Below are 25010 nucleotides of genomic sequence, written 5' to 3' on the forward strand. Positions count from 1 at the left end.
TTTCACCAAGGCTCCCTCCCTGATGTCTGCTCAGAAGTAAGACCTACTGAATTCAAGGGGGCGTACTCCTATATAAATGGTGTCACAATTTCAGCCATAGTAGTTTCCTGCTAATGATTAGAGCAGGTATAGGCAAACTCCAGGCCTCCAGATGTTTGGGATTACAATTCCCACCACCCCTGACCACTGGTCCTGTTAGCTAGGGATGATGGGAATTGTAGTTCCAAACATCTGGAGGGCCGGAATTTGCCTATGCCTGGATTAGAGGTCTAAACAATGTGAAAGACTGGTCCATCAGAAGAGAAACTGGTAAGTGGAATCCATATAGGAAAAGACAAACCAATCTCAAGGTGTTCCACATAAAACCCCCAAGCCCCCTTAGCCCTTCATTATCTCATCTAAACATTCGAATGAACTTGCATGCACAGGTATGCATGTGCCGTCAATATCTTCACAGCAGTGCCTAAATAAGAAGGTGGCAGCTGTTTTGTCTGTCTCCTGTCTTAGGGGCACAAAATTAGTGTTGTCCCAAAGCAGCCTGAGGGAAAAAATGGAGGGTCTCACACAATTAAATATTTCTATACAGTGGAGCAGAACTGGGCGGGGGAGGGCAGAAGAAGTTTGACACACAACGGCCGAACAATAACACCAGTGTGCTGACGGAATGGGAGACCCATGAATTGGAAGTTTGATAAGGGCTCTCTCTTTCTCTCAACAACCCCTTCAATTTCCCTCTGCACTCTCTCCCCCCTTCCCTTGCCTGCTTTCTTGTTTGGGCTTTTTAACAGTGCACTGTCTTTGTTCAAGATACAGGTGAACAACAATCATGTGATTAATACACACACAACCACACACATGCACAAAGCTTTTTAAAGGCCCGTCCTGCCTTGCCTCAGAGAACCAAGGAGCAGATAGGGCTTCGAGGAGTTGAGAGACGTCAAGAGACGGGCTGCAGGCCACAACAGGGATGCCTTCGGGTCGTTGTCGTTGCTGTGAACTTTTTCCGACAGCCAGAGAACCTGCAAGGGCTTGGGGTGCCTCATCCCCAAATGGAATGCTTCTCCATAGATACAGAAGCAGCATCAAATATTTAGAGGCTGTGAGGAGAAGGTTTTCGTTTTTTCTATGAAACCTTATTTGATGCCATTCTTCTTGGTTTTGAGGTCTGCTCTTTCTCAGGCTCCAGTCACCCAGGCCTTGTTGACAAACAGCAGTAAATTGGCATGGATTTTGCTTGTCTGCTTGCCTCTATCTGTCACTGCTGGTGGTGTCAGGAAGTCTCACTGGAACTAAAGCAGGGGGATGGAAAAGAGAGCTGAAGGTTAGTCATCTTTATTTACGCCACTTTTTAAGTCACACAGAAATTGAAGAAGGGGCTGCCTGCAGTGGCAATCGATTAGCCATTCCTCTTCAAGGTCCGAGGAGTCTTTCATATGCCTTGAAGCCTTGCAGAGGCAGATTCCAGCAAAGAAAGGACCCACAGAGATTCTTCTCATTTCCTTCCTCTGCTGTGCCTCACACAAAAACCACTTTCTTTCACACTCGTGCAAGCTTCTAGAGCCTTCCACCACAGAGTCTGCCTCTCTTGGGCTCTCTCTCTCTCTCTCTCTCTCTCTCTCTCCCTCTTTTTCTGTGATTTGAAAGGTGATTGTACACCTCCAGAGTCAATGAGAAAGGATGTGTGAGGCAGAGGTGAAAGATTGTCACTAATCTTTCCATGCTGGGGCTGTTGGGGGGAGGGTACAAATGTGGAGCCTCCCAAAATATTCCAGACAATCATTCCTCCAAAAGGAAACAGCTTCTAATCTCTTAGTATAATGGTGGCTCATGTGTGAAGATGACACTTGGCAGCTATGATAGCATCATCACAGAGGCAAAGAGGGCATTGAGGATCCTGAAGAGGCAATGATGCATGTGTGTATCTACGGGTATATAAAGAATTCTAATCCTGACCCCTCCCTTCCTTCCTTCCTTCCTTCCTTCCTTCCTTCCTTCCTTCCTTCTGTAGCTGGCCAGTTAATAACTTTTATTTTTTCTTATATCCCTTCTCTATTATAGATAACAATTTTTGCTGCAGGGACTTTTTATGTTGCAATTCTAGGCATGTCTACTCAGAAGCAAATTAAGCGGGGCTTCCTCACAGGTAAACAGGTACAGGATTGCAGCCTTAATGTCCCCTGAAGCTAAAGGTTTGGGGTGGGAGATCTTCAAATGCAGGAGGGCGGAGTGGGGGCACACACAGATGTTCTGCTGGGGTGACACACAGCTAGCTGAATCGTCAGTGAGACTGCAAAGGGGAAATGCCAGTAAATTGCCAGACAAATTTACAGAGGGCCTGCAAAATATTCTCTTTGTGTAAGGTCGCCCCTAGCATGACGCTCAGCAAGGGAGGGGGAACGGAATGCCTTCTTTATGATGCTTGTAAAGTCTCCAGCTTTGATTCTGAACATGAATTCTGAACTTTGCTGACTAGTTCCATGACTCCTTCTATTCATGTCCCAGGTCCTTGCATTTGCGAGGCATTCAGCTCTATTTTAGAAACATCATTTGACCTAAGAGCTCGCCAGTGCCACCTCCAAAGCTTCTCGTGTCTGAAGTCTAGGGAGCCTATCTACACTTGTAGACTGGTTTTGTAGCATTTTAACCGACATGGCCACCTGCAAAGATCAGGCGAGGTGCTGACAGTTCTCCATTGTTCACTGTGGCTATACTCTCTGTGAGGAGATTCCTGGCTCTTCTCACAGAATGCAATTTCCAGAGTTTTCTGGGGAGAGGCAATGACTGCTCAACCCTGTTTAAATCCATAGAGTACTTCTGCCCTAAATGGTGCTCAGTCCATTTAATCGACTGACATAACTTTTCCCTTATTACAGGATGAGAAACAGCAGCATGAGGCCATAATAATCTGTTTAGGCAAGTGGCAAGGCAAAGGTCATAGTCTGATCAGATCTGCTTCATTCTCAATATTTTCTAGTTCTTGACTCAGTTGAACATCCTTCTCCAACCCAAGGACCTAAGAAGATCCTGCTGGATCAGACCAGTGACCCATCTAGTCCAGTATCTTGGTCCCACAACATTCTGCCTACTTGCTATTCCCAACAACTTGTATTCAGAGGCATAGTAGATGGAGAACATACGCATCATGGCTAGGAGTCTTGATAGTCTTCTTGAACTTGTGACCTTCTCTAGGCAAGGCATGTGTTCTTTGGGTCAGGAGCAAGACAAATAGGCCATGTTAGTGCTTCTTTTACTGTTTCACCCATAACACGATTTAGCCCAGTATCTTATCACCATATCATCAGCCTTATTGAAAATCCTGTGATCTTCCTGATGATTTATTCTCATCCTTTTCTCCTTGTTGCTAAGGAGAAAACTGGGAAGTCTATACAAATAAGAAAGCAATGAATAAGCACACTTGTGTTAAAAACAAACATCATGGGTTTTAAGACCGTATGGGGAGAAGGGGGGGTTCGTTTTGCTTGCCAACATTTTTGCAGCATGTGGGGAAAGGCCACAGCTCAGTGTTAGACCATCTCCTTGGAACGAAGAAGGTCCCAGGTTCAGAACCTCACATCTCCAAGTAGAGCTTGGAAAAAACCCTGCCTGAAACCATGGAGAGCTACTGCCAGGGAGCCCAGCACACAGTAGGGCAACTGATTTTCATTTGTCAAAGCAGGTACACTCACTTTGGGTGTTCTTGAAGAGCTGGCCAAATTCCACATTATGTTAAGTGTGTCTTTGCATTTATGTGGGTGTGTTTTAGCAGGTGTCTTCCTTCCCCCAGCACTACCACTACCACCCAAATCATAACTGTGGTGCTGGTAGGGAGGAAGTTAAGCTTATCCCACAGTCCTAATGAAAATACCTGCTATGAAATGCTGCTCTATGATTGGCACCAACAGCAACTTCCCTTCTGGGGCAAATAGCAGCTTTGAAGCATTATTCTCATCAGGACCGTGATGGGAGGCAAAGGGTTAAAGCCCCTTTCCTCTTAAGACCATGGCCCATATATAGGTCTGGAGAAGTAGCAGCTATTTTTTAAGACACACAGAGAGAGAATTAACATAATGTGCTGCCAAGGCAGGAAGGAGTGGATAGATATTCTTTTAAGTAAGGCTGATCCCAAATCCTAGTCATGATAACTGAGGTCTCTGGAAATTATGGAAAGGTCTTCAAGAACTGGGGAGGTTTTTCACATCTACTGTAGGTTGTAATTTGCTTTCCAGGCCAGTGGAAATGTGAGCATTTGTACCACTGAGATTGTTCTGTGACATCTGTGAAACTACTCAGAAAAGGGGGACCAGTTTAGTACAGTCCAGTGGTTCTTAAAGTGTGGGGCAGGCCCAACTAAAAAGTGATGTCAGGTATGAAAAATAAAATGTACCTGTTCAGGATCACATCTAGTCTGTGTCCTATTTAGATCAGGTCATTTTTATACTGCACCTGCACTATTAAGCACACCTGGAATCCACAACCAGATATGATGCTGGCTGTGTGTTTGATTTATTTTATGCATCTGGTGTCACTCCTAAATTGGACTACCATTTTCAGGAAAAGATTGAATGTTACCCTAGAGCCAGTGCATTTCTGTCTGTCTTGAACTGGTCTAGTAATCAGCTTTGTTTCTGTTTGATTGCTTCCAGGGGGGTGAATGATGCAACGCCATGTACTCCCCACCCCCCGGTATCTTTTGCTAAGGTAACTTGATGAAACTCATGAAACAATACTTCTCCCATTTTCTTTTATCTGTTTGCCCAAAGCCAATGGATATGAGGAAGTGGAACGTTTTCTGCATTTGTTTCCCAATTAGGGAAGATTGGACAGTTCTTGACTAAAGGAGGGTTTAACGGTAGAGCACAAGCTTTGCCTATAAGGGCACGGCATGTTTAGGTGGAATGGTATTGGGAACACCATTGATAAAGCCGGCAAACACCCTTCAAACCTCCTTGCTTGAACTCCAACTCTCCACAAGTCTCAAAGGTCGGTGCAAGGGCTCCTGGGATTGCACTTGCAAATGCTTGTGGGATGGGATTGCTTGACACTGTTTTTGTGCCAGTGTTTGCAGTTTTCGCACTCTTTTAGGGCCATTTTTGTCCCTTTTCCTGCCACTTCCAGGTCTGCAGCAATACGCGTGGTCGTTGGCGAATTGAATGCTGAAATCAACCTGCCCATTACATTCAATATTCTGCAGGAACCTTCTCCTTCTGTGGTGGATGGCAATGGGGAGAAGGCCATCTCTGAAAGAGCACTTAAGTCTTTGGAATACTCTTCCAAGAGCAGTCCCTTGATGGGCTTCTGCCAGCAAGTCAAAACACAATGGTTTCCCCAATCTTCCAGGGGTATCGACTGAACTATCCTTCACTAACCTGGTTCCCTCCAGATAAACCTAGTGTCCACCAGATGTTGTTAGACTCTGTTTCCTATCATCCCTACTCATTGGCCACAATAGTTGGAGTCCAGCATTTCTGGAGGGCATCAGGATGCAGAAGGCTAGATTAGATTTTCCTCAAAGTTTTGAAATTTGGGGGATACTATGATGCTGATTTTTTTTTACAGAAGGTTAACATGTGATTTTAAAGTACAGTGGGGAGGGGCACCATATAGGATTGAATCTTCCTGCTTACCAGCTAATAAGCAGGAGGATCTGATCCTGGCAGTCCTGCTCTTTTGCAAGTGGCTTTGCACAAAGGAACAGCACCTGTTACCACACAGGATCTGATTCTGTGCGGTGCTGCTTCACAAGTAGGTTTCCTGCAGGAAGGTTGCTTCTAAAGCAACTGCCACACCCACAGTGCCTTTGATCAACAGCTGTTGAGCAAAGGCATCGATCCTGTGTCAGGCTGGCAAGAAGGAGAATCACAGCATTGGACCTACTTTTTCCTAGAAAGACGCCACTGCTGGTTATGTAGGCGTTGCCATTTTCATGTGGTTTTCCCACCCTGCCTGCCTCTCATTCTTGCCTGATGCCCTGCCCTCTGGGCTCTCCAAACTAACTTGTAGCCATGACTAGCTGTACCTGATTTGTCTCACACCTGAGTCCCTCCAAATATGCCTGCTTTGGCCTTGGCCTCAAGTCTAGGCTGAATTAGTCCTAATTATTAGTATTTTTATTTGCTTCTGCTTTCTATCCTAATGTTTTAAACTGTTGTCCTATTTGTAGTTTATATTTCTACCTGTATTTTATTGATTTGTTTCTAAACTGTCCTGGGATTCATTTGATCAAAGGGTAGTTTAGAAGTGCAAGACATAAAATTAATAAATAGCAGAACCGTGGAGACAGTCTGATAAACTGAGAGCCTGGTTTTAATCAGAAGTCCAACACATATATCCACTTATTACAAAACTGTTTAACAGACAGAAAGAGATTTACAATGGCAAAGGAATCCTTTTTCCTGCATAACTAGGGCCTCGGGAGATCAAAGAGGAAACTGGGCACAGACTATCTGTTTGCTACCTGCTCTGGCAGGTGGTACCCCACCTTCCGCTCACTTGCTATTTTAACTCCTTCATGTCCTGGTGGAGTGTGTGTGTGTGTGTGTGTGTGTAAGAGAGAGAGAGAGATGAGAGGATACTTGTGTTTTTCCGTGGGTGTACGCACATGTAAGTATGCTGAACCACTGTCCAGCATCACATGCAGTCCTTGGGACCCCAAAAGGTTTGCCCACCCCTGGTTTAGTAAAATGGGGTTAGCTTGTTAAGCATTAATGTAATAAAAGGGTGGGGGCAGGCAGAGCTGTAGCTAGTTGATCTTGTGCCCCTGGCCGAACCGTCCAGGTTGTGCCCCCTAGCCACAAAAAATAGGGAAAAACAGGGCTCCTGCATATCATATAATGGCCCTCTATTTAAAACATTTTCTTATGAGGCAATAATCAATATTTTTATTTATAGACATATTTATGGATGTATTTTTAAGCTGATTTTGAGGGGAGACCCCGCCTGCACCCCTGGCAGGGGCCTTCTTCACCCCCCCCTAGCTACGGCCCTGGGGGCAGGATCCTGTCAGAACCTTGGTTCTGAGCATATTTTCCTGGGAAGAAGCGTGGTTCTCTTGGAGGAGGATTGAGAAGAGTCTATAGGGCAAAGTAACTTCCCTGCTTTTGTCTCTCTGGGTTTCTGGAGTGTCCCAGGAAGTCAGGGGAAGGGTTAAGTCAGGAACTTTTCAGTCTGCTGCTTTGGTTCTTGTAATTCCTCCCAGGGAATAAGAATGGGAGAACAAGGAGCTCTTTCTGTTTTCGAGAATTAATAGCAAAGAGTCATCTGGGGTGTCATTCAAGCCGTGATCGGCTCCCAGAGGAATGTGTGTGTGTGTGTGTGTGTGTGTAAGTGTGCACATGTGAGAGAGCACAGGCCTAAGGCTGAGATGCCAAAGCAAGGGCAGACACAGTTCTGTTGGTAACCAGAGGTATAAGCGGGCATCCAGTTTCTCCTTGTGACTCCTCAAACTCCAACAGCCCTTACTCAGAGCCATTTTAATCAGTCTGTTCTGCCACAAAATTAAGGGTAACCAAATCTCTCCACTTTGGTTTCTTTCAATTTCTCATTTTTCCAGCCTTCAGTTCCCCACGTATCTACACAATACGATTAAAAAAAAAACTAAAAAAACTTCTCATGAAAAACCACCAGCATTTTAATGCATTTTTGTCCCAATATGCAGATTTTTGTATGCACATTTGCCTAATGCACACATATTTGCAAAGCAATTTCCCCTAATATAATGCATTTTTCACTAATACAGTGGTGCCTCTGGTTACATACTTAATTTGTTCTGGAGGTCCGTTCTTAACCTGAAACTGTTCTTAACCTGAAGCACCACTTTAGCTAATGGGGCCTCCCGCTGCTGTTGCGCGATTTCTATTCTCATCCTGAAACAAAGTTCTTAACCCAAGGTACTATTCCTGGGTTAGCGGAGTCTGTAACCTGAAGCGTATGTAACCTGAAGCATATGTAACCCGAGGTACCACTGTATATGTGTTTTAATCCATAGTTTTCCCTAATATATACATTTTTGTACACATTATTTGGCTGGAGAACTGCATCACAAAAATTATATAAATGTGAATCTCAGAGAATGGCTGTGTATCCACTTGAATATGTATATATTTTCCTGAAAGTGCAAATTAGGTAGGTTTGCCTTTAAATGCAAGCTTAATCAAATTTATGCCCCCTCCATTCCTATGCATAAAAAGGCAGCTGCTCTTTCCTTACCTGCTGCTGTGGCTTCTGCTTTTCCATATCCCAACAAGGCTGTTTAGGTACCTCAGTTCTATCTGCTCTATGATATGTATCTTTACCCTCTTGGGTTGGGGTATTTTTAGGTTTTGTTGTTGTTGTTGTTGCTGCTGCCGCTGTCGCTGGGTTGGGGGTTATTGCTGTTATTATTATTATTATTATTATTATTATTATTATGTATATTTGTAGATCTTATTATGACATAATGTGAAAATTGCTGATTTTGTTACAGTGGTACCTCGCAAGACGAAATTAATTCATTCTGCGAGTTTTTTCGTCTTGCGAATTTTTCGTCTTGCGAAGCACAGATTCCCATAGGAATGCATTGAAAATCAAACTTGCAAGACGTTTTCGTCTTGTGAAGCAAGCCCATAGGGAAATTCGTCTTGCGAAGCAACTCAAAAAACAAAAAACTCTTTTGTCTTGCGAGTTTTTCGTCTTACGAGGCATTCGTCTTGTGAGGTACCACTGTATATACTTTTTGATGTTTGTTGTTTATGACTACTTTTGTGATACAGTGGACCCTCCGGATACAAACATAATTCATTCCGGGGGTTCGTACATACCCCGAAAAGTCTGCAACATGAGGCATCGCTCCTGAGCGCGTGTGTGGTGCAATAGAGCACTTCTGCACATGCATGCAGCGTGCAGAGCGCTTTTGCGCATGCACACACAGTGAAACCCAGAAGTATACAATTCCAGGTTTGCTGCGTTCGCAACCCGAAAGTTACATTACCTGAAGTTACAGTAACCCTGAGGGTCCACTGTACTGTAATTATGTAATTTTTCATGTTGTAAGCTGCCTTGAGCATGGTTTTAAAGTATGGAATGGTGGCATACAAATCAATATGTATGTATGCAATGCTATCATTCTAGAAAAAGAGGTGCCAGAACTCACCTTCTTTTAGGATGGTTATGGCACCCACCTGAGAGGTGCTGGAACTGAGTTCCTTTGAGTTCCCCCTGATAAAAAGCCCTGCATGTATGTTTGACCCACAAGGAACGAAGGCTCTCAGTGGAGCTGATGCTGGCTGCATCTATGGCAGAAGGTCTACACCTATCTTTCTCAGCTTGGTACCCTCCAAATGTTGTTGGCTTACAACTCTTATTGTCCCTGATGATTGGGCAGGTTGGCTGGAGCTGACAGGAGTTGGAGGCCAACAACATCTGAAAGAATATCAAGTTGGAACACACCTGTGTGGGTTGTCTGCATGGGCTGAAACCTTCCCTTATTATAAAGATGAAAGGCAGAATTCCCATTCCTGACTACAGGGTCATTAACAGCATCAAGCAACGCATGGATTATCTCTGGTTTCAATAGAGTATGCCTCTGAATGCTAGTTGCTGGGATCATTGGCGGGAGACAGCTATTGTACTCATATCCTGACCGTGGGCTTCCTATAGGCATCTAGCAGGCCACTGTGGAAAACAAGATGTTGGAGTAGATAGATCCTTGGGCTGATCTAGCAGGGTTCTTTGTATGTGCTTATGCCATGTTCCCCAACATCTCATCTTCCAGAAGGTTTGGACCATCATCTCTGGCCACTGACCATTCCGGCTGTGGCTAAAATGTTGAAAACACCGGGAAGGCACGAGGTCAGGGAAGGATGATTTGATGGATGATTATTTTCATCAAGTATTACTTATGATCTTCCCACAGCATTCAAGTTGGCTGCTGTTGGCTATCCATCATGGCTTGTGATCGGGCCACAGAATGGTCTCATCCAGCCCTGGTAGTTCAATATCAGGGGAAAATATGTGTCGGGGGAAAATAGGACTTGACTGCTGCCTTCATTGTGGATTCCCCAGCTGTTAGTCACATGAATGCTGGAAAATGTTAATCTATATGGATTATTTAGGTCAGTGGTCCATTAGTCAAAGTACAGGAAAAAACCTGCTCTGCCAATATCTAGATTTGCAATTACGTAAGTCACAAATGATAGCTAACCTATGTCGTCTTTCCTCCCCCCCCCCCCCAATATAGCATACAAGTTAGAGGGATGGATTTAATTCCTGTTTTATCTACCACAGCTGTCATACAGGAACCCAAAGATTAATATGTAATGTTGTAGATAGCAGATTTCTCTAGAAATGAAATCTGAACTTAATTAACTACAGTGGTACCTTGGGTTAAGAACTTAATTCGTTCCGGAGGTCTGTTCTTAACCTGAAACTGTTCTTAACCTGAAGGCACCACTTTAGCTAATGAGGCCTCCTGCTGCCGCCACTCCGCCACTGCATGATTTCTGTTCTCATCCTGAAGCAAAGTTCTTAACCCGAGGTAGTATTTCTGGATTAGCAGAGTCTGTAACCTGAATCATCTGTAACCTGAAGCGTATGTAACCCGAGGTACCACTGTACTCTTAAAAAATGCATCTGAAAGGTTTTCTGGGGGAAATTTGGTTGTTGGATGGCATAGCTTCATTTCTAGGTACTGTATGTACTGGTCAATCAGTGAAATCTATCACAGATGGCATAAAGTCAGTCAATACAGGTAAGCAGGCTACTGAGTTCTAATATTACGTACAAATTCAGGAGAGCTAGCAACGTGTTAACCTTCACAAGATCCTAAAAATATTTTCTTGGAAGCAAGACTAGTTTCAGATGTGCTTAGGACTAGTGGAAAAATAAGTAGTGTGCCTATAAAAGATAGGTAGATTTAGAAGTTACACTTTTTGGTCCTGCAAATTACATTTTGAGACTATTATATTTCTAAGAAGTAGATTTAGCAAGTTGCAACATCATGCTTTTGTCATAATCATCCTCCATCTTAACAATGAATTCCAATGAATATCCAAAATGTAACAAGGGAAATGGTTGTCTAATTTGCTTATATCTTGTTTTATGGACACAGCAATGATTCCTAAACTTTAATTAACATGATTCACCAACAGAATTTTGCAGGCATTTGTGAAGTACCGTACTCATTGGTTCCAAATTGTGAATGACTGAAAGTGGATGTCCTTGCAGACTGATATGTTTGCAGTTTTGCCTTTCTCTTACTTTCAACAGCCATCAATAAGGCACTTATTGGCTTGTGTGTTTCTTCAAACCCACTAATTTACTTAAAGCAATTGGATATCTCAAAGCAGTATAAGCTCAATCCATTTTTTCATAAACACGCCCAGTCTTACTACCCATAGATTTGTTTCATATTGTAAGGTGAATACAGAGAGTGGAGTGGCCATTGATAATTTGTATGTGCTGATACTTGTAAATGTTTGCAAATTTAAAATTGTTAGGTGTTGAGGCTAATGCACCCATGAATGAATGACTGGAATCCAGGTGATCTTAACTAGCCAACACATTTTAAGCATATTTTAAGATTCTTGTGGTGCCAGTTTTAAGTAGGCTCTGTTAACACCTTATTTATACTTTTAAAAATTATTATTACCTTTACTTCTACTGAAAAACTAGCAGTAGCTTGGAACAAATGAGTCAAGTCAACTGGCCAGTATGTTGACCTTTTGACCTGTTTTATCATCTCTTTGCTTTTGTTTCCTCCCCTTTCATCTGCAATGTCCATTTGTTCTCACTTCTTAATGTACTCTCTTTGGGGCAGAGACAGTTGCTTTGTTCTGTGTTTGCTATTAATCTGCTTCCTCTTCACTATCACTGGAATCGAGTAAAATGAGCCACCATTTGGTATCAACCATCAATGGGAGCACAACGATAGAAGAATGCCTACAGTTTAATCCCTGTGCTCCTCTTCCTCAAAGGAAAGACTGTATATACAAACCCATCACCCTACAAATAAGGGCCCATTGTAGAGGAAGGGTTAATAAATGATGTAAAGAAGAGACCATTTAAGACATGGCAAACCTTGACCTTTCATAAATCATACTGGCTTGGTTGCGAGTGTGTGGGGGCTATACGCAGCTGCGCGCGACGTTGACATTGTTCCCACCATCTCTAAGTGCAACAAATCCCTCTATTGTCTTCCCAGTTTATCTGGTTCCTCTTGTTTATTAGCAGAGGTTGTTTGGCACTGGTTCCAGCCCTGGGCGGGTGGAAAGAGTGCTGGCACGCACCAAAGAGGGAGGGGGAGGGGGGATGAGACGGCTGTATCAATGGCGTTATTGTCCCACCATTTTTGCTTCTGCTGTAATGATATGTTTGAAAAAAAGGGATTAAAGAGAGAGAGGGAGTGAGAGAGAGAAATCTGTGCAAAGGACTTGGTAAGAATTGTTGTCTAGGCCCCAAGCGGATGCTGCTGCAGCTGGGAGGATGGCCCAGGACAGAGGCGCGACGGGGCGCAGTGCGCCTTTATTCTCTTCCTTTGGATTCTGGTCTGTCGCTCTAGTGATAAGCACTGGAATCCACAGGTGCCCATGCATTTGTTTTTGCATGTGGAGGTTGTCCCCCAGTTTCACCTCCATCTTCCAGAAGCTGCTGTGATATCATGGCGATTTCAAGAAGATTATTATATTAGCATGGTGGTTTCAAAGACATGACTACCATTACCATAAGCAATATTGACCACCCTAGGAGTTTCGTTGTTAACTGCTACAAAAACTGACACGCTACAGTGGTACCTCAGGTTAAGTACTTAATTCATTCCAGAGGTTTGTTCTTAACCTGAAACTGTTCTTAACCTGAAGCACCACTTTAGCTAATGGGGCCTCCTGCTGCTGCCGCGCCACCAGAGCATGATTTCTGTTCTCACCCTGAAGCAAAGTTCTTAACCCGAGGTACTATTTCTGGGTTAGCGGAGTCTGTAACCTGAAGCGTCTGCAACCTGAAGCGTATGTAACCCGAGGTACCACTGTATTGTCTATACAGCCCCCACTTTGCTTTATCTTGATTGAATGGGCCTGTTCCTATGTTTGTGCAAGGCTGCACAATCCTCACACGGGGACCTTAACCACCCCAAGTTTCACGTGGGAAGGTATTCATCTGCAGGTGTCCCTCTATTTTTTAACTACCAACACAAACATTTTAACATGTCAGAGAGAGGGAATTCCAGATCAAACCTTCTTTCTGCTGTGACATATCACTGATGCAGAGGTTATATTTGAACAGGGCAGCTTCAAACTTGAGGGGCTACAGCCCCCTTCCAATAGACTACATATATAGAAGATGTATATGGGAACAAGCTCTTAGCTTTCTTTTGGCAAAAGAAAGTTCAGGCTGCAGTGCACTGATTGTGTTCACATTGTGTCCCTATGGTTCTTTCCCTAGTAGTATCTTTCTAGCTCATTGTGTTTCCCCAATCCTATTTCCCATGCATTGACTTCTATATTGACTTCTATAGTGGAACAGTAAATGAAGAATAGAAGATGGACAAAATAAAGGCCTCAGTTCCAGTAAAGAACAAGAAGAACCTAGAAGGTTGCTCTTTTTTAAAAGAGTTGTTGTTGTTGTTTAGTCATGTCCGACTCTTCATGACCCCATGGACCAGAGCACGCCAGGCACCCCTGTCTTCCACTGCCTCCCGCTGCTTGGTCAAACTCATGCTGGTAGCCTTGAGAACACCGTCCAACCATCTCGTCCTCTGTCGTCCCCTTCTCCTTGTGCCCTCCATCTTTCCCAACATCTTTTCCAGGGAGTCTTCTCTTCTCATGAGGTGGCCAAAGTATTGGAGCCTCAGCTTCAGGATCACACATTATTTGAACCATGTTGTCTGTTTTTCTTTATATGGATGGAGACCAGAATTCTTAAAGAATTATGGGCCCCAAAGGAAACATGAATTAATACATATACTCCCAGAACCACAGAGTAATTGAGTTGTGAGCCCCACTGAAAATATTCTGGCTCTTGGGACAATGCCCCACTTGCCCCGCCCTTGCAGAAGCCCTGAGCTGAGGCTTCTGTTTTACTGCCAATTTGCTCATCATCAGCTTGGCTCCAGCAGGGAGGTCAGAAAGTGATCAGGAGGCACTGGAAACTTCGTGTCTTTCTGCTGCTTTCAGAATCAGACCCTGTGGAATCTCTCCACCAGCAACAACCCTCCCACCAATCACATGCACATACATTTCAAGGAACCTTTAAAAGAGTTCAAGCCTATGAAAGTTTTGCATGTTTTTAATTGGATCTATCTTGAAGATTGCAAATGGAGAGATGATCACCTGGCCGAGAGTCTGAAGAAAGAAAATAGTTTGTTTCAGATTAAATGAAAGCAATTTGAAAGAGGGACGGCTGTGCATGATCTGTAATCTTATCCCACTTTTACCTCTAATAAATAGTCATGCAGGTTTCTGTACTGTTTCAAGAGCCTACAAAATGTGTTTGACCTCATTGGTGACAGTTATACACAGTGGTGTGAAGAGGTGGCATCCATGTCAAGCCATTGTTGACTATCTTCACCAGCCATACAGGGTTATAAATTGGAGTTCCTCAAAAAACAGAGTTAATGGAGACCAATGGACACTCTGTGTTGCAAGCAGTCAATAATGAAATTAGAATACAGATCCTTTGTTTGGATGAAGAGGCAACCCCTCTGTTGCAAAGGAGGAAGAACACATCTCCATATGGATATATGTATAACAGAGAGACTGAACAAATGCGACAACAGTTAAAACCTTTGAATATGTTTGTGTGTTTAGGCCTCAATCAAGGGCTGTTCATGAAAGAAAATATTATTCTGTTTGATGGTGGTTTGAAATTCCTTAGCTATTTTGTGTACAAAAGCTGTGCTGAAAATCCACTCACCCCATCATTTCTACAGGGCCTTTCAGTCCTCACCAAAATTGAGATTTTCATTATCTTTTGGGGTGGCCACAAAATTCTGAAGACCTTTTGCAGTGACTGCGTATCTTATCTTAACTGAAAATAAAGTATGGGATGTCAATGGCTTTTGACTTTCTTTCTTTCTTTCTTTCTTTCTTTCTTTCTTTCTTTCTTTCTTTCTTTCCCTCCTTTTCGTTTTTAACTAGAAAAAGGCTGAGCTTTCCCTTCCTTAACAGTGTGTCCCATGGGAATGACAGCACCACATAAGGTAGTACCATCTTTTCCCATGGGCAAAATTGACCTGATACATTTTGCTGCCTGAAGCGAAGGGCAAGATGGTGCCTCCCTCCCATTGTACTTAGAGAAACTGGGCTGGCAGTTGAATCTTACTTCAACACTGGGGATGGAACAGAGTCCTCCACAACACCTGTGGGCAGCAGACTACCTTAGGGAGCATAAGATAAAAACAGCCCTGCTGGATTATGCCAGTGGACCATCTAATACCAGCATCCTGTTCTCACAGTGGCCTACCAGGAAAAGCCTCCAAGCAAGACCTGAGTGAAACAGCATCCTCTCCTCCTGCAGTTTCCAGGAGCTAGTATTCAGAAGCATATTGCCTCCTGACAGTGGAGGTAGAACAGTCATTGTAGCCAGCGGCCATTTATAGCCTTATTCTCCATGAATTTGCCTGACCCTTTGTTAAAGCTCCTCAAGCTGGTGCCCATCACAGCCTCCTATGGCAGCAAACTCTATAATTTAACTGTGTGCTACGTGAAGAAGTACTTTCTTTTGTCTGTCCTGAGTCTTAAGGACATAAGACAAGCCTGTGGGTCAAGCCAATGACCCATCTAGTACACCCGCCGTCTCCTCACAGTGGCCAACCAGATGCCCATGGGAAACTCTCAAGCAGGAAATGAGCACAACAGCACTCCGCCCACCTCTGTGATTTCCAGCAACTGTTTTTGTTGTGTATGCAGCAGGGGCAGTGTGTATGGAGGTCCTGGGCTGCCCAGATGACAAGACCCCCCCCTCTTAGCCTCACTGAAGTGGTCCAAAGAAAAGCAAAACAATACATTCGGCACCAGTTTGGCTGCAGGAGTTGCCAGGAGGAGGTGTACAAGTCGCCATCCAACTGTCTTAGGGAAAATTGCAATTCATGAATCTTTCAGTTTTAATTTCTTTTCTTTCAATCTGAAGTATTTTGTTTTGTTTTTTGTTTCTTTCACATCAGGAGTTCAGTTTACCTCATTTCTGCTTCAGCTTTTGATTATTATTTTTTTTTAAAAGAATAAGTCTGCATGAAAATTTGTAAACTTTTCCAAACACATTTCTTTAATGCTAGACATTTTTGAAACAGTTTTGCCTGATATACATTTTTTCGCAAGCAATTTCCCCAAATATAATGCACCAGTGTGGTGTAGTAGTTAAGAGCGGTAGTCTCGTAATCTGGTGAACCAGGTTCGCGTCTCCACTCCTCCACATGCATCTGCTGGGTGACCTTGGGCTAGTCACACTTCTCTGAAGTCTCTCAGCCCCTCTCACCTCACGGAGTGTTTGTTGTGGAGGAGGAAGGGAAAGGGGAATGTTAGCCGCTTTGAGACTCCTTTGGGTAGTGATAAAGCAGGATATCAAATCCAAACTCTTCTTCATTTTTGTATGCTGTTTTCATTAATATATACTGTTTGTGTGTGTGTGTGTGTGTGTGTGTGTGTGCACGTGCGCATTTGGGGACATTTGGAGAACTGCATCACAACATTCAGAGAATGGCAAATTGTAAAGGATGGCAGCATTTTGGTTTGTACATTGGTTCAGGATATGCGACTTAGGTAAGTTTGCATTAAAACTTAGGTAAGTTTGCAAACTGAATACATTTCTCCCCATCCCTACCAGGGCTCCTTTGAGAGGAAGGGAAAGAAATGTAATAACATATATAAATAAGTAAAAGCAAAATTCTGCAATGTATTCCCACAACCTAGCAGAAGTACTCCTGGTCAGGAGTACAGCCAGCCAGCCAGCCATGCCCTGCTCAAGCAAGCCATTCCATTCCATTTCGTCCCCCTGTACCCCTACGCACACTTTGCTTTTCTTGCTGACATCCAGTAGTCTGCAGCTACCACTGGTTCAGTCTTCATTGGGCTGTTTTTTTAGGTCTGAAGAGGCAGGGATTAAGATTTGTATGTGTGCGCGCTGCCTTCCACTAACCTTGAAAGTCCTTATTTTTCAGTGGCCCTGTTTTGCCTCAGTTTTTGGCAGCACTCACCGCCTTAATTCACTATTAGAGGAAGTGATGCTGTCACACCCAGGTATTTAACAATAGACCTGAAAGAGGAATGGCCCATGAAGATCTTTACTGCACATGAGTGTATTGTGCTCATTGGAAAGGCACCCCCAACATCTCCATAAAGGGCAAAAAATGGTCAGTGTTTTACCATGGATAGGCAGTGCGACCAGGTATCCTCCTTGACAAAGGGTGGCCCCCCATCTGAAGGGCGGTCAGAAGCTAGGCCTTAATTTTGAGGCATTCTCTGAAGGGCTGCCCAGTCCCAGTCTTGATTTAAGTTTTTTTAAAAAACAAACAAACCCTGAAGAAGGGAGAGCAGGGGTGCTGAAATTGCCCATCAACAATTAGCAACTGGACAACTGGACTGCGGACTGAGGAGACACGTAAATCAGTAGGGCACAGTCTTTCCTGTGGTGGTGAATTGCACTGTATCCCTATTTAAATTATAGTAAAAATAAAATAAAAAATTGTCCAGTAGCACCTTATAGACCAACTAAGTTTGTTCTGGTGCATGCACACAAAAGCTTATTGCGTGTTGAGTCCCACAATGCCACCCCCACCAAAAAGTCACACATCACACATCATTTTTTGTTTAAGGTTTTTGGCATAATTTTGGCCACAACTTTATTCAAAATACAAAAATGTGAGTGGTTGCTTAGGCATTGGTTATGACTATCTGTCCTTGCCCCAGGGACAGAGCTGACTTCCGGATTCCAGCGGAAGCCAGTGAGGTAAACAATTTGGGGAGAAAATGAAGCTGGGCCTCAGTCCCTCACCTCTCACCCTGATGCTCCTGGTGGCTTGCACAGCCCAAGTCCGATGCCAGGGACAAGGACGAAAAGAATGGCAAGCCCCTGGATTCCTTTAATGGAATTCCCTTTCCGCACCACCATTGGAGGGGTAGGCACTTACCCCTCCACCAACCAATTTTAACCAATGCCTAACCGCCAACCTTACAAGTTGTGACGATTTGCTACGCAGTAGGCAAAAGCCAACTGGCACCAGCCAATCAGCCAATTGGCAAAATTCCTACCAGGCCTCCGCTCAAAGGCGGACGACCCCATGACAGGCATAGCAAGGTCAAGTCAAGCGAACGAGAACCCCCCCCCCTATTAAAGGGAGGGTGGTCGGGTGATCCGGTGCAAAAGCCAAGAGGACGCTCAGCATTGGGCGTCCTGTATTTATAGCCTCTGATCCCTCCTCCGAATTGGCAACATTCAAAACTCCCCAGTAACCCAAATTAACCACTTAAGGGGTTGGTTTTATCCAAATCTGCCCAGTAACATCAGGGTGGCTTGTATCCCCCAACCGCAACACATGCTCTCATTTAGGGAGAACACGTTTTCCAGAGCAAACTTAGTTGGTCTATAAGGTGCTACTGGATTATTATTATTATTATTATTATTATTATTATTATTATTATATCACTGCGTCAGATTAACACAGCTACCTACCAGAACCTAAATTATAGTAATTGGTTCTAAATCTCCCTCTCTGTGTTATGGAGATCTTTGTCCTCATATCCCCCATTGTATGGCGCATTACCCCACCCCTCCCAGTTATAAGTGGCCACCCAAGGGAGATGCACCCTAGTGATGAGACCCTGGCAGATTGAGACTGCTGGAGTGGTAGCTGCTGCTAATAGACTGGGTTTGTGGTAAACCTTTTTGGAGCATGCTGTACAGGGAGATCATGCAGACTGATCCCCACAGGGAAAATGACAGAAGTCAAAGGAAGGCTAGGGAACAGTGCAGACTCTCCATGCCCTGCCCTGTGACCTCTAGAAGTCCTGCACAATCTCAACAGGCTTGAAGCTTTCATCAGAAGGCAAAGGCCAGCTCCAAGTTCCTGTGGACTTGCAAGCAAGAGACTGGCTGTGTATCTAGCACAAATGCATTTATTGGGTTGGGTCCAGACTGTGTCATGCTCAAAGCAGAGAGTTTGTCCAAGTCTGGAGCCACCCAGTGCAAGCAATAGCATACAACTACAAGATGCGGGTGGCGCTGTGGTCTAAACCACATAGCCTAGGGCTTAAGGATCAGAAGGTTGGCGGTTCGAATCCCCGCTATGGGGTGAGCTCCCGTTGTTTGGTCCCTGCTCCTGCCAACCTAGCAGTTCACAAACACATCAAAGTCAAGTTGATAAATAGGTCCCCCAGCGGGAAGGTAAACGCTGTTTCCGTGTGCTGCTCTGGTTTGCCAGAAGTGGCTTAGTCATGCTGGCCACATGACCCAGAAGCTGCCTGCAGACGAACGCCGGCTCCCTCGACCAGTAAAGCGAGATGAGCTCCTCAACCCCACAGTCATCCGCAACTGGTCTTAACAGTCAGGGGTCCCTTTACCTTTTTACAATACAATAAAAGGTGACCAAGAAATAAATTAAACATAATTTAGATCTAAATATAAAAGTATAAGAGGCGGTGGAAATAAAAAGGCCATCAACTTGCCACCTGGGGAAAAGCATTCCATAGCTGGGATGCCAATGTGCAAATATGCTATATTTTGAATCTTTCTTTCTTTCTTTCTTTCTTTCTTTCTTTCTTTCTTTCTTTCTTTCTTTCTTTCTTTTTTACATTTATATCCAGTCCTTCCTCCAAATGGAGTCCAGAGTGCCAAACAAGAAGAGATCATGAAAACATCTTTAAAAGGTCGGCTTACGTGCCCGCAATGCTTTTTCCAGGTCAGAGTACAGTGGGTTACAGACACTTCAGGTTACAGACGCTTCAGGTTACAGACTCCGCTAACCCAGAAATAGTACCTCAGGTTAAGAACTTTGCTTCAGGATGAGAACAGAAATCGTGCAGTGGTAGAGCGGCGGTAGCGGGAGGCCCCATTAGCTAAAGTGGTGCTTCAGGTTAAGAATAGTTTCAGGTTAAGAACGGATCTCCAGAATGAATTAAGTTCTTAATCTGAGGTACCACTGTAGACAATATGGAACTAGATAGACCAATGGTCTGACTTAGCACAAGGCAGCATCGTACGTTCCTACCTTCCTGTTCAGAATACGCAGCGAGTTAATGCTCCATTTTGTTTGTCCCTGCCTCTAGCTAGTGATTTATAACCTCACCATCTAGAATCTCACTGAGCAATGTGCAGTTTTTGAATTGACACAAAATGTCTCCATCTTCCACAGAAGCTGCCTTCTATCCTCCCTCCTCGCCCACCAAGCAAAGTCTCTCCCTTCCACCTCGCTGCCACCCCCCAATCACCAAACCAATCTCTCTCTCTCTCTCTCTCTCTCTCTCTCTCTCTCTCTCTCTCTCTTTCGAACTTCCTTGCAGCTGCAGAGCTGGCTAGACAATCGGGTGTTTTAGAGAAATACATTTTTGGGCTAATTTGCCATGCATAAGTGTTTCTCCTACCCTTTAAAGGAAGGGAACAAAGAGCGTATTCTCCCAGCACTCTGCCCTGTTGTGAGGCGGCCCTGCAGCTGTACAGAGCTGTGCTACCCTCCGCTCTCCTGCTCCATTCTCTGCTAGCTTTGTAAAGAGATGGGCCTCTGCTTTTACCAGCGCCACGAAAAGACCATGCCGTCTCCAACCCCCTCCAATGTGCTTATTCTTCTTTGGGGAGGCAGATGGAGCAGGTGGGAAGGCCGAGATGCTGCTGCAGCAACATCACCCTACCTATAGCGCCTTTGTTTGTTTGCTTTTAAGGAAAGCTCCTTATTTTAAGAGACAGCTGTTATTTTAAGGGATATCTCTCACTTGGTACGCTATGTCGCATTTCCAACACCAAATTTAAAAATGGGTCACATGCAGAAGGAATCAGGCGAAAGAAGCGGTCCTCTGCAGGGAATGAAATTTAAACGATGTATCAATACACACTTTCAGTGGTTAAAGCAGGGTTGTGGGACTTTTTCAGACCAAGGGATGCATTCCACCACGAGAAACACTCCAGGAGCCATTTTCCAGTGGGATCAAAGGGCAAAGTAAGCAACTGATTCTAGCCATGCAGAGGTCAGAGGTATCTACACACCCACAAGTCACCAACAAGCATTATAATGGTCCAAGGACACATCCCGGCCAGGTAAGAAGATGGAGCTGGGCCAATTATTTAAATAGCAGCTGTGGGAGTGGAGCAATCCCCCCTATTTACCTTCCTCCCCATACTGAAGTCATGGCAATAATCTTCCCCCAAAGCTGATATATATGTCGTAAGGAAAGTTGATGTTGACACGAAGGGCAACTTCAGGAGCGACGATCAGAAAAAGAATCCATGAACTCTGAGAAGATTGGGTGAAGAGATTTCCTACAGGACAAAGTCCAGAAGTATCACTCTACCAAAACTCTGTGGGTGGGGAGAGAACCAGGAGTTTCCTTGGCCACCAGCCATACAGCTTAAGGTGATTGCTCTACCCTTCCCAGACTCAACTCCTGAGCTCTCCATAGAGTTCCCTGCTCCACCGAAGCCAATACCTGCGGAATCAAGCAGTGACTTTCTAAGAACCAATTTCAGATTTCTCACAGGGGGTAGAAGTAGAATCCCTGGTGCGCCTGCAACTTAGTTAAGCTTTTAGTTGACATAAAGCAGTGATGGCCAAACTTTGCCCGCCATCTGTTTTGGGACTACAATTCCCATCATCCCTTGCTAACAGGACCATTGGTTAGGGATGATGGGAATTGTAGTCCCCAAACAGCGGGAGGGCCAAGTTTGGCCATCACTGACCTAAAGCGTCACTGAAGCAGCAACTTAAACTCGTGGATTCGTGGACCTGCCTGACTCAGCTATGCATGGAGCTCTCCGGGGTTCTGTTTCCTTGCTGAAACTTTTGTGTCACCTTCCAAATAATCTTCACAGATTCTGCCTGGAACAGGAGAATAATGCTGAGCCAATGCTGCTTGGTGAAAAGCCTGGCTTTCTGTTGTAATCAGGCAAAGGGCTGTTTCACACATGCAAAGCTGGGTTTGCCCTAACTTTACGCTTAACACAAACAAAACGGAACACTCTCAACCATTGCCAGTCAGTTTCCTGGCACACATAACTGTAGCCACATGTTCCATTTTTAGGTATGTGCTTAAAATATTTTACACGCTTGCCTTAAAAATGTAGTGCATGAAGTCGCCCCAAGGAGGATAGTGAATACTTACGGTACTGTGTAGTAGGAAAAGGATTTGCAACCCTGGAATTTGCTGGGATATGATTGGCTCCCAGCTGAAAATAGCAACCATTTGGAAGAATCTAGTTGGTTCTTCTGGAAAGGCTGACAGGTCTGCTGAGATTAAATATCAGCTGGTAATGGGGGGGGGGTCAGAAAGAGAGTGGTGAGCTATCACAGAATTTTTGAGTAACAAATGAAGAAAAAAATAGAGCAGAAGTGAAAATTCTATTTTAAAACAAACAAACAAAAAATCCATTATCACCATTCAAACAAAGGCAAAACCCATATGGGTAACATAGATTTCTTACCTCACCATTTGGAATTTGGGTGTTTTAGATTTGTTGGCATCTCTTGGTTGTTCCAAAATATGAAATGTCATAAGCTTTTAACTCTCAGTACATGACAGTCTACCCATCAAATACTCTGGGAATTAAATATTGCATGCTATCATCATATAATACCAATACTGAATGCCATTTCATTTCCATTATGAAATTTCAAAATACCAGCAACTGAATATCAAATACTGAAATCTCATATTGGATGTCAAATACAGGTATGAAATATTTGGTAAAATGCCCCAGAAAATAAAAAAGGTATTTGGCACCAATGACACAGAAGCAATTCTGAAGAGAATTTAGAGAGCAAATTTCAGCTGAAAACAATGTACCGCGAAGCAGCTGTGGAATTAATGCCACTGCATTAATGGGACATTCCAGAACATTCCAACTGTGTGGTATAAGATGGCATAAGACTCAAAGCCTTGTGGGCCTTCTAATCCTATACAAAATAGATACCATATATAGATGGATTTCCTTTGCAGAAAAATAGTTATGCATACCTATTCTTCATTTCCACTGAAGACTGGAGCTGAAATTAAGGTCGCTTGCAGATGATCCATTTGTTGAGCATTCATCCGGATTTGTTTAGACAAAGTTTGCAGAGAAGCAAGATGATGTTGGCTCTTTATTGTACATTCATTCTTATTTATTTATTTTTTGCAGGGAAATTAGATGGCATTGGGCCTCCTCAGATGTCCTTTTTTATTGTGCGTTCGTGATCATTAGCGGTCATGGTGGTGTTTTGGGGTGGACATGCTGCTTCATTTCCAATCAGTGCATGTCCCTTAACTTCCTAATAAAACCACATAGCTTTTATACCACAAGTGTCCCCTTTTTATGTTTTGTCGTGCTTCTGTTGAACGATATAGCACAAGAGTGCCACTCCAAATGGCAATAAGGGAGTAACACAGAGGAAGCATCACAGGGCAACTGATAAAATTGAGTGATGTGTGGACAGTCCAGTATAAATCCATAATGAATGCACTATTATTGTATCAATGACATGTTGTAGAATATGCTCACACAGAAACACCAGTCTGGGGGAGCCTGTTTTGCCAAACAATTGTTCTTCCACTCTTTCCATAATACTAGAACCCCCCAATTCTAGTATTATGAAAGGGGGGAAGACAACGTTTTCTCTATCCACTTCCTCCATGCCCTGTATAATTTTATCCACTTCTGCCATGTCACCATTTGCTTGCCTCTTTCCCAATCTAAAAAGCCCCAAATGCTGTAATATTTCCACACAGGATAGTTTCTCCAGCCACATAGGGATGTGAATGCATCTGAATCTAGGGCAATATTAACAAGCATCTAGCGGGGAGGTATATTTTTGGGCACCGTTCTATAGGCATCTCCCTAACGTATGCACGTCTTGACTTGTGCGCAACCGCGTATACGTACAGTAGAAGCAAGGAAATAATTAAATAAACCAATTTAAACTGCAAAAAGGCACAAAAGGGACCTGAAAAGATCAAGAAACTGCAAAAATGGCACAAAAAGAATGGGAAAATTGACAGCAATTCCAGGGGGACTTTACAACCGCAGTCCCATGAGCCTTTGCACCAACCTTTGAGGCCTGTGGAGAGTTGGAATTTGAGAAAAGAGGTTTGGAGGGGGCGATTGTGGTGGAGTTTGGCAGATTTTTGTGGATTTTTCAAGGGTTTCCAGAGGTTTAGAAGGTATTTACAGGCTTTTCAGATGGTGTTCCCCACTATACGTGATTTCACGTATACATGCGGTACCCGCAAACATAAGCAGAGAGACACCAGTACTCTATACTGAAGAACTGAGTACAATGAAGAGTTTGGGGTTTCACTGTGAATCTTTTAATGACAGCTAAATGCTCATTATATTAATGGCTCAGCATTGCAGGCATTAGTAGAAGAACTGGGTTTCAGCAAGCTTCCAGTTCTTGCTTATGCTAATGAAATTGCCTTGCACCGAGTCAGAGAATGGGGCCAGTGACCTCACTATTGTTCCCACTGACTGACTGCTGCTCTTCTGGGGCTTTCCTCAGCCCTACCTGGAGAACCTGAGGTCTTCTGCTTGCAATGCACACACCCTACCACTACTGAGAACCAGACCTTCCACTACAGGTGAAATCACCTGAGCTCAAGGATAAAGAAGTCAAAATGGCACAGTGATTTGCATGACGCCCTGGAAGTTTTCTGGCGCAACACCCTCTCTCCCTGGTCCCAGACTCTTGAACTAGATCTGCAGGAGCAGAGATTGCCAATGTTTGTGGTTATAGGAACGGGGGGGTGGGGAGGAGATCAAGAGGGGGGGGAGGGGTGTCTATGGATTCGTGCTTCCACATGATTTCCTCAGTTGTTTTCAAAGTGCTGCTGAACCACCCACACCCCCATGTGATCCCTCATTTACGAAAG

General features: G+C 44.0%; 1 long non-coding RNA gene across 1 annotated transcript; it reads left to right on the plus strand.

Moving 5' to 3' along the window:
- The first annotated feature begins 910 nt into the window (after positions 1-910).
- Positions 911-23438, plus strand: LOC310826439. The gene is made up of 2 exons (XR_014555817.1): positions 911-1321; positions 21043-23438. It is a non-coding gene; the product is annotated as an uncharacterized lncRNA (long non-coding RNA).
- Positions 23439-25010: the final 1572 nt, after the last annotated feature.

Source organism: Podarcis gaigeae (assembly GCF_964106915.1).
Source record: "Podarcis gaigeae genome assembly, chromosome: 10".
NCBI lineage: Eukaryota > Metazoa > Chordata > Lepidosauria > Squamata > Lacertidae > Podarcis > Podarcis gaigeae.